Below are 14759 nucleotides of genomic sequence, written 5' to 3'. Positions count from 1 at the left end.
CTCAATTGATGTCAACACCAAAAAGTCTTACACTTTTTTTTCACATTTGGTGCTTCCACCAGTCCTGCAATCACCTTTTGATCCCCAAACTCTTCTTTCTCTTCCTTAAATAACTTACAGTCAAAATATTGCCCAAACCCGCGACATAGATCTACTTGCATATCAACATTCTGGCCAATCCCCTCAACCACCCTATCATTTCTTGAGCCCCCATTGTAACCTATATCGATTACACAGAAAGCCTGAGCTTCTTTGGCTCTTTCTTGACACTCACATACGTAGAAAGCAATGACATCATTCGCCTTTAATTCCTTTTCCTTCACAAATCTATTCCAACCCTTTGTGAAGACAAAACTCTGGCTACTTTTCCAGTAACAATACCGAAATTTCCACAAACTCATCAACCTATCATAGAAAAAGAGATGCACCTCATCTAACTTCCCACCATCTGTGTTTTCATCGGTGTTTTCAACAACCGGAGGGAATTGCTTAACTGCATATCTCTTTGGGACAAAAAGCCTATTCAGCTTACTTACATCACTTGGCGTGAGTTCCTTTTGAAAAAGTAGCTTACAAGAAAAGCCTGCATGGCCATGCATCCTCATTATCTTGTGACCTATTTCAAGTTCTCCCATTTGGCTCCTCATAAAATCTGCAAATTTGGACGGATAGGATCCATCTCTGATCATGTTCAGAATAGCTTCTGTACTATGAAAACTTTGAAATTTAGGTTCATGAACAGTGATGTTAGCCCATGGAAAGTGTCTGCGGTTGTCACCTATACGAAGCTTGATGGATGCACTGTCATAGGCCATGGCAGCATCAACCTCAGATTTGAAGGTTCCTAGCCAAACCCTCTGGTGGTTTGCATAGATTTGTGCCCCCCAATGCCCGTTTGGCTGCGGCACAATTCCTTTGAATTTAGCTGGGAACTCATTATTGTCATTTTTTGGATTCTTATATGTATGGGATGGATGACCGGGGCTGCCCTGATCAGAACTCTCTGCAATCACATTCACTTTGCCATCCTCAATCATACTAAACGTCTCTTCTTCCACTGTCACCCTGATGAAAAATGCGGTCTTAGTTTGAAATCAATAGAAAATAATCAAAAAAACTGAGAAAAACAATTAATTGATGTTATAAATAGACATGAGCTGTTAAATAATACATGAAACAAGTTTTAATTTATTTTTATTATTTTTTTTGAACTCCATAAACGTTACATGAGATGAATATACACATAGAAAAACAGTAATACTAGGTATCATGAAAATTTTGTCATGAAAATAATCATGAAAGCTTTGTGACCTTTGAATTACACTTAGAATAAAGCACCACACACTAATCAAGGTAATCCAAGGATCATAAATTTTTCATGATCATTTTCATGATAAAATTTTCATGATCCCTAACTTTTCCCATAGAAAAATAATAAAAATATATCTATCTAACAATCTGAAATATTAGAGACCTGATAATACTGAAAGCAGACTTGTGACGAAGTCTTTATGGGTTGAAATGTTCAACACGGGTTGGAAGTTGGAAGCAAGGCCAACTAGGGATCCGTTTGATTTAGTTTTTAAATTATGATTTGAGATTTGAGTTTCGAGTTACGTCTTAAAAATTAATTTTTGAAATGAATTTTGAAAAGATAAAATTCGTTTAGTTATGGATTTTGAATTTTTTTTAAGTTTTGAGTTATATTTTGAAATTGTTTTAGGTTTTTTTTTTTTTAATATTTAAATTTTTTCTTATTTTTATTTTCTTAGAATAAATATTTTTTATTGTAAATATTTATTTATTTAAAAAAAAACATGATGCTGAAGGTGAAAGCAAATAACAGAGAAAGAAGAGAGATGAAATATTTTCGGAAAAAATTTGGGAGTAAATATTCAATCAAGAGATTTTTGTGTTAGTAAAGAAAAGGGCAGGTTTGTATCAGGAAGAGGAAATTCAGTAATCCTCTCGTCAACTGCTAGGATTAAATTTTGATTCCATTATTTTGGTATTGAGTTTTTCATTGGGACCCACTATCTATCTAGATATAGATATATATATATATATATATAAATATATAAATTAAGCAATATATATAAATTAAGCGAAAGGGGTTGTCAGGGTTGCGAGAATTTTAAATTCTCAAATTAAATTTTATAATTTTAAATAATTAAAAAAATATTAAGATATTAACTTATTTATTAACAATTTTATTAACAAGGTTAATCATCACTTGCTATAATACTCACAAATTCTGATAAGATAATCATCAGTTGGTGTACGGGGGTCAAATATTCTCTATTCTCCGTACTCCTTGAATCCAAGCTTCACGTGATGTCGCCTGACCTGAAAACCAAAAAATGGTGAGTTGCCCGGCGGTGTGCTGCCGGATAAACCATCCGACGATCAAGTCAGCACACTTGGAGAAGAAGAAGAAGAAGAAGAAGAAGAAGAAGAAGAATAGAGAGAGCACTTTAAAGCGAGAGAGTTTGGAATTCCTTCTGATTGTTTACCTCTAATGTCTCTCTTTTCTTCTTTTTCTAGGCTGGCCATGCAGCCTCAGAGATTGTGGGCGCACTAGCTCTGTTGTTCTTCTCTAAGCAGGCGGCTATGCTCCCCTCTACCTTTCTTACATGTGTAGAGACCAAAACCTCCAAACAGTGTTTGTCGAACCGCCAAACGGTATTGACGCATGCCAGGAGTGGATTTTCTCTGCTTTACCATTGGTCTAGATCGCTTACACTACCAGGCTATCACTTGGAAGAAACAGACACCACAACGAACTGGAACGACTGAGCTACAATAAATCGGTCCATCGGGATCAACTGGTTGTAGGACGTGCGGTTCGACATTTCTACCTCGCCCTGCTACCTCATAGGACTCCTCGGCCCTAAGTCAGTCCGGACTGTTCGTAGTTCATCCCAACGCATCTGTACGGATTTAAGCAAATATCCATTTTAGTTGAATCATAGCTCGGTCGGCTTTCTCGGCCCCACTTAATGGGCCGGGGCAGCCGCGTTGGTTCAGTTCGGCCAGGTTCATGGTCCTTGGCCCTAGCGAGGCCCAATGCCATATCCCACGCTAACGTAGCTCGGCCCAATTGTTCGGCGCAAATCTCCCTCTCAATTGTCCCTTAATGCCATCCAAGCTAAGCGTGATTGAGATTACTACTCCGGCCGAGCTTTCCAATTTGGTTGGTCATTAAGGATTGCGCCAGTAGTCTTGTCATCGATCAATTAGCCGTACTGACAAACCATCTTTTCAACACCACGCGGCCTTTCCTGACTGGTTCCGTGTGTTCCTATAGCTGTCCACATTATACCAAAGATTTGAAAAGTTGCCGCCTATTCGGTTTCCCCCATATATACACACAAGAAGCCTAAAAACCCTTATCACTGTTAATCTTCCTTTTGTAGAAACCCTAAGCTTCAGACCTCCAAGCTTCTGCCACCGCCGTCGTCGCTGTTGTCATTGCTTTTCGAGTTGTTTCCAGCTATTTCTGTCCTCACGAAGGCCTTAGTAAAGGGTCGTGGTCGACTGGGTCCTGACTTGGCATCCATACCCTTAAATTTTTCTCACTATCCTTTATATTCTCCATTGATGCTCTTCGTGTTCTTAATTCCCGTCTGTTTCGTGACTGTTGAAATATTGCCTATGCCCCTCTTGTGGGATTAATATCTGTAAGCATTAGGCTAAATCGAAGCCGTAAGTAGCAACGGGGCTTCCTTGCCCCTTATTTCCCTTGATTACTGTAGGTGGTTCTGGATTTATGGTGAATACTGAAAACTCTAGGTAAACTGATCAAAAACCCACTTTTAGATCTAAAAATAGGATTTAGCCGAGCTAGAACTGGTTCGAGGTCCTCCCTTGAGGTCCTTTCTATGGAAAGATCGAACCGAGATAGGAACCGAAATATAGCACCCCAATCGGTCAAATGGCCCAGAATCTCAGACCGAGCTAAAAAACTTCCTCATAGGAGCCGTGCAAGTTATGCCGTGCTAATACTTGGACTTAGTTTTTAATAATGCAGAACAAACTAGGACCGACCAGGCTCACCCAGCATAACTGTCGGTGAGGCTCAAAGACTGAGCAAACAATCACTCAATTTTGACAGAGCTATAATCAAAATTACCCAACTAAATAAAACCGGGATAGATGGGGAAGTACTGGTTTATGGTTGATTCACCTAGGGTAATGGCCGAGTTCCATAGAGAATACAATATTCCAGACGACGTCCACTTAGAGCTGGCCAAGAAAGGAGACACTCCCTGGGGCGAACTGGACAAATGCCCTTTCACGATGGTATCCATCGTGGAAGGCAACCTACGCTTCCCGGTCCAACCCTTAGTCTGCGAATTTTTGAGGCAGACTAGGCTGTGCTCGACCCAAGTCTCCAACAACACATACAAAATAATAAACGGCGTGGCCGCACTGAATAGGATACTCGGTGTGAATCTCGGCCTCATCGAGATATTCCATCAATACACACTTAGCAAAAATAAAGGGGGGTTTTTGGTATCTCAAAGTTAGAAAAGGCCGAGCAAACCTTATCGAAGGTAACCCGGATAAAGTGACAAACGATGATGATTTCCTGTGGGTGTCTGGTAATTACGAGGACACCGAAGCGCCCATACCGGGTTGGTACATAAGAAAAGATGTTAGGAGTGCTGGTGAGCACCTTAGCATGTTTTTAATTATTAATTGTTCTTGTTTTTGCCGATCTAACCCTTGTTTTCTTGTTGCAGACTATAGACTCTTGGTCGACGATTACTCCCGCGCAAACCAAGAGGCCATAAGGATTGCATTGCGGCATCCGGCCGAGGAGCGAGAGCCTCAAAAATTTCTCGGTTACGAACCGAGTTACCGTTACACAACGTTGCGCAGAAGCAGGGTGACCGACTTCCTTCGTGTCCCCTCTTTAGAGCCGGACCCAAACCTTCCGCCAAACAAACTTGTACCATTGATAGAAGAACAATAAATGGCCAAAATCTGAGCCATAAAGTCTATGATCACGGGGGAGCCAAGTGAATCATAGCTGGTTGAAATGACAGGAGGCCAAGCATCTAGGCCTGCTATGCAAAAGGGGCCCATGCTAGCTCTTGCCAGCGAGACAGCTGTTGGTCGGTTGAGAAAAAGGTCAAGAAAGGAGCAAGCCGAGTAGCGCTTTGTTGACGGAGATTCGGCCGAGCTACCATCGATTAACAGGGAGAGCAGACTGAACAACCGCTTTTCGGGCGATCCGCCCATTCCACTGCCCCTGCAGTCTGGTCACCCGAGCTAAAATACAAAGGTCGAGCAGTGATGGAGGCGGACTTCGTTTACAAGGATAAGGACCATTCGCTCGGCTTCAACATGACCAAGGGTTTGTTTCTCCCTACGGACATGAAGAAGCATGAGGAACTGTCCGACCTGAAAGTCCTCCGGTCGGTCGCAAAATTGGTCATTCTGGTAAGTGATCGAGTTATTGTAGTTCCAAGTTATCGATTGGTTTCTTATAGTAACTTCTGTCTTGTTGCAGGCTGCGTAGAAAAGCTGTTTGGTGCATGAACGTATGATTTCTGTGCTGCAGAGTTTGAGGGAGGCTATCGCTGATAACAAATCCAAGACGGCTGAGCTCGAGAAGCTAAAGACTGCACACGAGGCAGTGTTAACTGAGTGAGATCTCCTGGCTGAGAAGTTGGCGAAGGCTAAGGAGGAGAAGGATAAGACCGTACAGGCCAAAAATGAGAGATATCTGGCCGAGCTACCTAAGCTCCACGCCATCCATAGGGCCGAGCTAAAAAAAGAAGTGGACGACGCCAAAGATCGGGGATACGTTAAGGGAGAAAGAGTGTACGGGCGGCAGGTGGCGGGCACCAAAGACTTTTTTTTAGTGCGGCTGGAAAGCGGCTGCGGAAAAACTCGGTCAGGCGTCGGAGTCCGAGGTGTTCAACAACTCCCCACCTGCCTTCATTCCCTCTGATATGCAGGCATATGCTGCCGTCGTGCAGTAGAAGTTGATAGACGACGCTAAAGAGGCCAGTGCGGTCGATGAGCCAACTCTACAGCCAATCGACAAGACCCCACTGCCAGCCATATCGGAAGAGGCAGCGCCGAGCAGTGAGCAGGAGCCTTTAACCGCCGAACGAGGAACGGACTCTGGCGCTGAAACCGCACAGAATGTGGCAGAAGAGGTGGTGGGCAACCTAGAGGACGCTGTAGCTATCGACTAAGGTGCAGCTAGGCTTATGTTTGTCCCCTTATTATTATTATTTTTTTTGTATTGATGTAGCCTGCTACGAGCCCCACTTTTGTAATAAGGCTTTATCATGAATGAAAAGTGAACTTTTTGCTCGCCATGTATGCAAATTTTTGTTTGCCCTTTGGTTGTCATTTTCTTTGATTTGGCCGAGATAAAATCTTCTCGGTGCATTCTGAGCATAATAGTCTCAGTTTAACGAGCAAACTTATCTTGGTTTAAAATATTAGTTGAACACAACACCAACTATTTGGTAGGCCGAGCAAGGTCAGCTCGGTTTTAATAAGAACTCGGTAAAGACACCAACATTTTAAGCGAGCGAGCAATGTCAACTCGGTTACAATATAATTATGAGCGAAATCTGCCCTTCAATTGGCGAGCCAAAATCAGCTCGGTCAATGATAAACAAAATCAAGTCGATGTACTGAGCAAAATTTGCTCTTCATCGGCAACCAAGAAACAACTTGGGTAATTATGAGCAAAATCTGCTCTTCAATCGGCGAGCCAAAATCGACTCGGTCAATGATGAGATAAATCAGCTTCACAAAGCCGAGCAAAAATCAGCTCGGATAATTATGAACAAAATTGGCTCGGCTCAAATACAAGTTGGGCAAAACACCAACTGTTGGGCGGTTGAGCAAGTTCAGCTTAGTTCAACAAGAAAAATCAGCCCATAACCGGATAACTGCTCATTCTGCAAAAGTTATGCTGGTTTTGAACACTTGCCTCTAGTACTCATAGCAACTTAATGTCTTTGTAACATTTCCGTGTAGAAACGTGAACATAAAAGAATGAAGGGGTCATCTTCTACTACATGTTACAGATACACCCAATGCCAAAAGGTCGAGTTACAAGAAGCAAAGAAGTAGAAAAGATTACATTTCAAAAGTAAAATATCTTAAGATTGGCCGCAATGGTCTAGGGATAGCTTTGCTATCTAAGTCTTCCAGGTGGTATGCCCCTTTGCCAGCAAGGCCAGTTATCTTGTATGGCCCCTTCCAACTTGCTCCTAATTTTCTCTCACCAGGGATCACTGTGTTGCCCATTAGCTTCCTCTAGGCGTAGTCTCCGACCTTGAATAGCCTAGGATGCTCGGTCTTGTTGTATTTATTGGAGAGCTCTTGTTGGTAAGTTGCTATGTGGATTAGAGCCCCGTTCCCTTCTTTCTTCGGCTAGGTCAAGCTCCAGGGCTATAGCTTCATTGTTCATGTTTGGTTGGAAACTTTTAGATCGGATGGTTGGCATGCCAATCTTCAATGGTATGACTGCCTCCATGTCGTAAGCCAAGGCAAATGGAGTTTCCCCGGTTGAGCACCTTGGTGTAATGCGGTATACCTAGAGCACATTGGGAAGTTCCTCAGCCCACTTCCCTTTGGCCTTCTTTAATCGCTTCTTCAGCCCGTTCAAGATGGTTTTGTTTGAAGCTTCGGCTTGACCATTTGATTGGGGGTAGGTCTGTGTAGAATTGTAGAACTCAATCTTTAACTCCTTACAAAACTTGCGAAAGAGTTTTCCGTCGAACTGAGTGCCATTATCCGAAATGAGAACTTTTAGGATGCCGAAGTGGGTGATGACATTCTACTAGACAAATTTTTTAACATCTTTTTCCTTGATGGTGGCCAATGGCTCGGCATCTACTAGTCGGTAGCAGCGATGAAAAATTTGCGGTTGCCTGGAGCTACTGGAAGAGGTCCTATAATGTCTAGCCCCCAAAGCGTAAATGGCCAAGGACTTGTCAGGAGGAGCAACTCTCTGGCCGGTTGGTGAATCTGGTGAGCAAATTTTTGACATTATTTGCATTTGTGAACATATTTCTACGTGTCGGCCTGCATGCACGGCTACCAATAACCCCTGGGAAATTGCTCAGTAAGCCAAAGATCTACACCCAATATGGCTTCCGCAGATGCCTTCATAAATCTCGAAGAGGAAAGCTTCAACCTTGCTGGGGTGGACACACTTTAAGTATGGCCCAGTGAAAGATTTCTTGTACAAGGCGCCAGATAGAGAGAGCCAAAACCGCTCTGACTTGGCCCTTATCTTGTTGGCCTCTTTCTTTTCAGTGGGTAGAATTCGATCCTTCAGGAAGGTGATAATAGGATCCATCCAGGATGGTCCCAAGTCGTCGCGGAGTACTTCGGGCACCTCCGATTCCTCAATGCTCGGTCAGGGTAAGAATTCTATCATCAAAGGATTGGGAAAAGTCATTTGCATAGATGCTAGGCCGGTCAATTCGTCGGCTGCATTGTTTTTTTCACGGCTAATTTGTTCCATTCTTATTGCGGCAAACTTTTTGATTTCTACGCGTGCTAGAGCTTGATACTTAGCCATCTTTTCATCCCTGGCCTCATATTCCTCGGAGACCTGATTGACGACCAGCTTGGTGTCACTGAATACCATAAGTTCTGATGCATTCATTCTTAAAGCGCTCTTATTCCGCCTCATTGTTGGATGCTAGGAACCCGAGTGTGATCACATGCTTAATGGTCAGCCCATCCGGGGATGTCAACATGACCCCTAGCCCGGCGCCATGTCTATTGGAGGCCCCATCGACGAAGAGTTTCCACATCTCGCCAATGAACAACTTCCAGCAGTTGGAGGGATTTTGAGAGTTCCTCCACTTTAAGGTACTGGTCGGCGCATTCTGGTCTCTTTCTACATCTCCGTCGAACTTGTATTTTGGTAAATCGGCCGATTCTTCCATTTCTTGCTCAGCTTTCTTTTGATGTTCTACTACTTGTTATCTACCACTTATTTCTACTATCCGAGCCGTGGGATGCGCCAAGTCTGCGCTAGCCAAATCGACAGGGTAAAGAGGGTGTGTTCTAGGGACAAATTCCACCACGAAGTCGGCAAGAGCTTGAGCTTTGATAGTAGCGCGCTGTAGACACCCCATTTTTGACCGTCCTCAAGACTCGGACGTCACCGTTTGAACACTCGGTGATCATCCATGTTTGTGTTCGTCTTGAGTTCCCGGAGGTCTCGGCTTGCGCGCCTTGCCTCAGGATCTCTCGACTCGACTGTTTAGTGCCTGGTTTTGCACCAAACACTTGTGTTTTGCCTTGGAGGGGCAGGGAATGCCTTGTGAGGCATCCCCACATATCACCGGCCATGGCCAGAGGCCACCGGCTGGTGTTTTGTTGCCGTCGGCAATGTATATTGCTGGTCGACATTCTTTGTTGACGGTCGACAGCCTATTTTGTCAAGATGGCAATTTTGAGCAGCCAACTACTGTTCATCTGCTTTTTCAGATATTTTAATACAGCTGTATGGCATTTTGTTCCCCTCCATACACGTGTATGGAGGGATGGCCTTCTTGTTAGCTTACCTTGTAAACTTTACAAGATTGGCTCCTCTATAAGAGGAGCCCTCCCCTCTTGGCTTTAGGGTTAGACATTTTAGTGAGAAAAAAAACATTGTTAGAAGCTCTGGTTCTAGGGTTAGAACTTATATACATTCTATCTCTATATCTCTCTCTCTTGAGTGTTCTAGGTGTATTTGTTCATAGTATTGCACACAAACACCTACTATTACACCTTCCCTTGGCTATTGAGGTTCTAAGGGATTGTTTTCAGAGTTTTGGAGCTGGTTTGGAGCATAAGAAGCTGCTGGAGCTTCATTTGTGAAAGAAGTCTACAAGGGTAGTCCCTTTATCCCCCATTTTTGCATTCTATTTTGGCCTATCTTGGAACTATTTTTGAGCTTGGTGTATAATATAAAAAAGTTCTGTTTTTAGGCCCTCTAAATAGTTTGTTTAGGGTGTTTTGTTGTTTGAGGGTGTTTGACCCCTCTTAGGCCTTGAGAGGCCCCATTTTGTGCTATTTTGAGTGAGCTCCGGGACCTTGGTGTTTGGGCCTCCTCACCACTGACATCTTAAGGGATTTCAGAGGTGAGGATGGTGCCTTGAGGTCCTAGGGAGGAGAGGGCCACCCCCTCTCCTTGTTGTCCTTGAAAAGGACCGTTTTTGGCCTCTTGAGGGAGCACCATGTTTAGGCCCATGTTTACCATGCCTTAGCTGATTTTCATGCTTATTATGTCATAATATGCCTCTATTTTTAGTTGGTTTTGGTACATCATGCATGCTTAGCATACCCACCTTGTAATGCCATGTGTAGGCCTTAACATGCCTTAGGTTGTAAACCATTATTCTAGCATGTTTTAGGCCTAGCTTTGTGAAGCTTTTATGCTTATTTTGCCATGTTTGAGGTCTGTCCTTAGTCATTTTGGTCGGCCATGGCATGTTTAGTATAGCCCCTTTGCATTTTGGCTTGTTAGCCTTAAGTATGTGAGTGTATAGCATGCATTACTCGCTTTATTTCAGTGGTTTGGCACCATTTGTAGCATCATTTCAGTCCCTTTAGCATGCTTGTATGCTTGCCTTGGATGCCTCCTTGATGCCTTATGAGCTTATGTTGTATGCTCCTTGAAAGTGCATTCGTGTATGCTTTTGAATTCAAGCCATTTAGATGACGTCTAAGTGGTCTTTTTGGCTTTGTTTTATGTGCTAAAACTCTGTTCTTGGTCATTAAATTCATGCCATGTTTGGTCTTGTTAAGTGTGGTCAAATACTTCATTAGCTTGCCTTGAATACTTGGGCCATTTGTTGCATGTTTAGCCTACTTTGTTTGCTTGGTTTGGCACCATGTTCTTGCATGATTTTCAAGGCTTAATTTGCATGCTATATGTCCATGTTTGCATCCTCTTAAGTGTGCTTGAGAATTGCTCTTTAATGTTTGAAGTGTTGGAGATCATTTGCGTGGATGTTTGCATGCCATTAGTCCCTCATTTTGGGCACCTTAGCCACTGTTTTTTTGGACTTAGTGAGGGCTGCCTAAACCATGCTTAAGTCCACCCTTTGTTTGTTTGCATGTTTGCCTCGCATATTTGCTTGCATAATTGCATGAATGCATTGCATTGCCATGTCGCATCCTTAGCTCACGTGCCTAGGATTGCATTCCATTCGCATGCATGCTTGGCCTCTTGAAATGCTTGTGATAGAGGTTGAGTCCCATTGGTTTGTTCATGTACATTGCATTCCATATCAAAAATGCACACTTGGCCCCTTAGGTCATCACGCATGGAAATGCGCACTTGATGGTCCGAGAACCAAGAACCATGTCCCTTTGAGTCACACACATGATGAGGGATAGGAATGGTGCATACATTGCTTGAATTGCATTGCCATGCTATGCCTTGTCCTCTACTGCTGTCAAACAGGTTCTGCAGGCACTTTCTGCCGATCGACTGCATAGAGTGCCGATCGGCAACCCATCGATGGCCGATGGATGCATTCTTGGCCGATGACCACCAGATCACAGCCGGTGATGATTCCTTCCAGCCGGTGGCATTCCCCAGTATCCAGAGAAGCAATTCTGAGACTTTGGCAGTCTTCAAGGAGGCAGAGCAGGGAAAACAGAGGCAGCCTATGCATGGCAGTGCACTTCCGAGCAAGACCCGAGCACGTGCGCATCGAACCCTCTTCCCGAGGCCCCTTTTATTGCTTTTCTTATGCTTAGTTAATTTGTTAACTAATTAGGTAATTTGTAATAATTAATTAGCTATGATAGTTAATTCATTATTCGAATTGTATTATTCTTTTGGTCCCTCCGAGCGAGGGCAAACTTGTAATAAGTGTGGGTGAGTGTGTGCATGTCTCCCAACCCTCACTTCTTTCTTCCCTTTTATTTACCTGCTCATAAAGGTAGATTAGGGCATGTTTAAATTAGCATACCTTATGCTATGCATGCGTGCATCCATATATTTGTCTTGCATGCACCAGGCTCGGTACATCATGCTAATTGCATTTGCATTTCAATTCCAAATTGAATACGTGATAGTTATGGCATTTCACATGTCATTGTGTATTAGTCGTGCCTATCTTAGTCGCATCTTGCATGTGTTGCATTAGTCATCTTAAAATGAACTAGGATCATGCATATGATTACTAACTAGTTTTTGTTTTGGCTCGGAGTATCCGGTAAGCATCTATGCTTTAGCATACCGCATGCGTGTGAGTGTTGCCATAATAGCATGATTACCATGAGGCTAGCTGCTTATGTGATATAAACTGCTTGAATGCCTGTGGGTGAAGGTTGGATTATCTGAGTTGGAATAGCTCATTGAAATCCGTGTTTTAGCCTACTTGCGAGTAGCAAATTCCAAAACATTTTTTTTTTAAAACAAACGGATATGCAATGCTTATTCCCAAATTAGGCAATCTAGTCTATACTTGTTTGCTGTGCGCATAACATAGTAATTCTAGGCTAATAACTGGGATAAGAACACATAACGTTTTCAAAAACGGATATCACGGTTAGTAGAGGCCGATCTTCAGATTGGGCGAGAGGGGGTGCTCATAGCTGACCTTCCCCAATCGTACCTAAGCTCCCGAGCCGAGGCAACTTTGGTGATGACGGACACGTGGCCTTTGGCACCGAGTCAGGGTTTCCTAAATTCCCCATAAAAATATTTAGGTGGCGACTCTGTATCTGGCAAAGTAGTCCATGTTTGGCACTCCTTTTTCTAAAATCTGTTTTCTCAAAACGATTTGCCAGATTTGGACTCTTTGGTTCAGATTAAGAACCGTGACACAAATCGAGTCCGAACTGTAGTGAGGCCCACGGGCGCGTCTACAGTTTCTGGCGACTCTGCTAGGGACTTAGAGAGCTTGACTCGAACTCGTGATATCCTATTTTGATTTCATTTATGTGTCTCTTTGCATTGCATGTGCATTGGTGCGCCTAGGACACAGTGTTTGCCATCTGCCATTCCTGAACGGTTTGCTGGAGGCTTGTCTTGTCAAGACATGACCATAAGGCTGACCGGTTGTAGGAACCCACATTTTATGTTCTCATCATGTTCATGAGCATCTGTGTGATTATGATTTGTTGAGTTTGCATGTGTGTGTTGTGATTTGTTTCGCTTGAGTTAATGTGATCCATGCCTTGTTTTGAAGCCTTGTGATTTGTCTAAGTGTAGTATGCTTGTCTTGTTCCTTCCTTGATGTGAAACTTAGGTTACGCCTTGCCTGAGTTATGCTAGCCGATGTTATTCCAAGCCGAGGTCATCCTTAGTCTAGTGGTGGTATCTTGGAACCCCTTGTTGACCTCCGTCCTTGCCTTGACCACATTAGCCGAGATGTCACCTTGCACCCTAGTGATCTCGTCCTGGAGTGGTATGACCTAGGCCGAGGTGTGGCGCATCTAGGCCAAGATGTGGCACAGCTTAGTCAAGTGTTGTCCTTCCTAGCCGAGGTCATTGTCACTTTAGTTGCCGAAGTTCCTTGCTAGCCGATGTCATTCCCTTGCCGGAGTGCCATTCCGTGTGGCGTGTTAGATACGCCTTGTTGTCAGCCGATGTCATTGCCTCGTCAGGGAGCCCATACCGCTTTGCTTGTTGAACACCCTTTCCACCATGCCTTGTCTGGTTTGTCAGCCACCTTTTCAGGTAGAACCCAACCAGCCGCCGCCATGTGTCTCAGCAGAGGGTTAACCCCAGAACCGGGTATAGAAAATTATCATTTGTTGTCATAACCTTGTCTTGTAGAGAGAGAAACTCTAGGAGGAAGAAAGAGTTTTAGAGTGAGGAAGTAGATCTTCAAGCTTGATTCCTAGAGATCCGACCGTTAGATCCGCGTTCTAAGGTTAGATTCTTGATCTGCTCATGATGTTCTTTATGTTTATGTTATTGCATTGCATGATTGGAAATGATTTGTAAGCCATGCATCGTTTTGAAGCTCGATTTTAGAAAGAGAAACTGACATTCATGTGTTCTTCAAGGAAAGTCTTGTTTTGATCCGAAAGCTTGCGTAAAGAATCATGTTTTTGTGTTTGTTTCCGCAAGAATTCCAAGTACGGGTACCCAGGTCCATGTTTTCAAACTCATAGCACGAAAACCCCAGATTTTGAATGGCAGATTATGATCGAACATTCATATTTCTCATGTTTCCACATTCATGCTCTTCATGATCATCAACAGAGGGGAACCCAGAGTTTCCCGATCTCTTTTCCTTGCATGTGGCCCTCGGGAACACACCTCGGCGAGGAGGTGTGGAACCTCGGCCTAGACCTGGTTGGTGCCAGCATGTTTTCCGAAACCATTTGTGTACATACGAAACTTGTTGAAGGTGCATTCAATAGGCTTTGCCCTGTGTTTGTAGGACTTGGGCTTGTCTCGACCCCGACGTGTGAAGAAACTATGTGAGTGGTATTTTTAATAAAGCTATGTTACACTTGCTTTCATAAAACCTCGTCTTGCCTTGTTTTGAAAAGTACTTGATTTAGCATGAATGACTATCCCTACTTGCTTATTAAACGCTATCTTGTTTTGATGACATGTCTTAAAAGTCCTTAGCTGCAGGGGACTATAATGCAACTGCACTCTTGTCTTGAAAGTCCTTAGCTGCAGGGGACTATAATGCAACTGCACTCTTGTCTTGAAAGTCCTTAGCTGCAGGGGACTATAATGCAACTGCACTCTTGTCTTGAAAGTCCTTAGCTGCAAGGGACTATAATGCAACTGCACT

At 43.5% G+C, this 14759-nt stretch overlaps 1 pseudogene; it reads right to left on the bottom strand.

The window, feature by feature from the left end:
- Position 1: 1 nt before the first annotated feature.
- LOC145799293 (AP2/ERF and B3 domain-containing transcription factor At1g50680 pseudogene) lies at positions 2-5247 on the bottom strand (annotated as a pseudogene).
- Positions 5248-14759: the final 9512 nt, after the last annotated feature.

The sequence above is a fragment of the Camellia sinensis genome, chromosome 9 (genome assembly GCF_055761805.1).
Source record: "Camellia sinensis isolate YWXY chromosome 9, ASM5576180v1, whole genome shotgun sequence".
NCBI lineage: Eukaryota > Viridiplantae > Streptophyta > Magnoliopsida > Ericales > Theaceae > Camellia > Camellia sinensis.
This window is presented reverse-complemented; position numbering and strand designations above follow the sequence as displayed.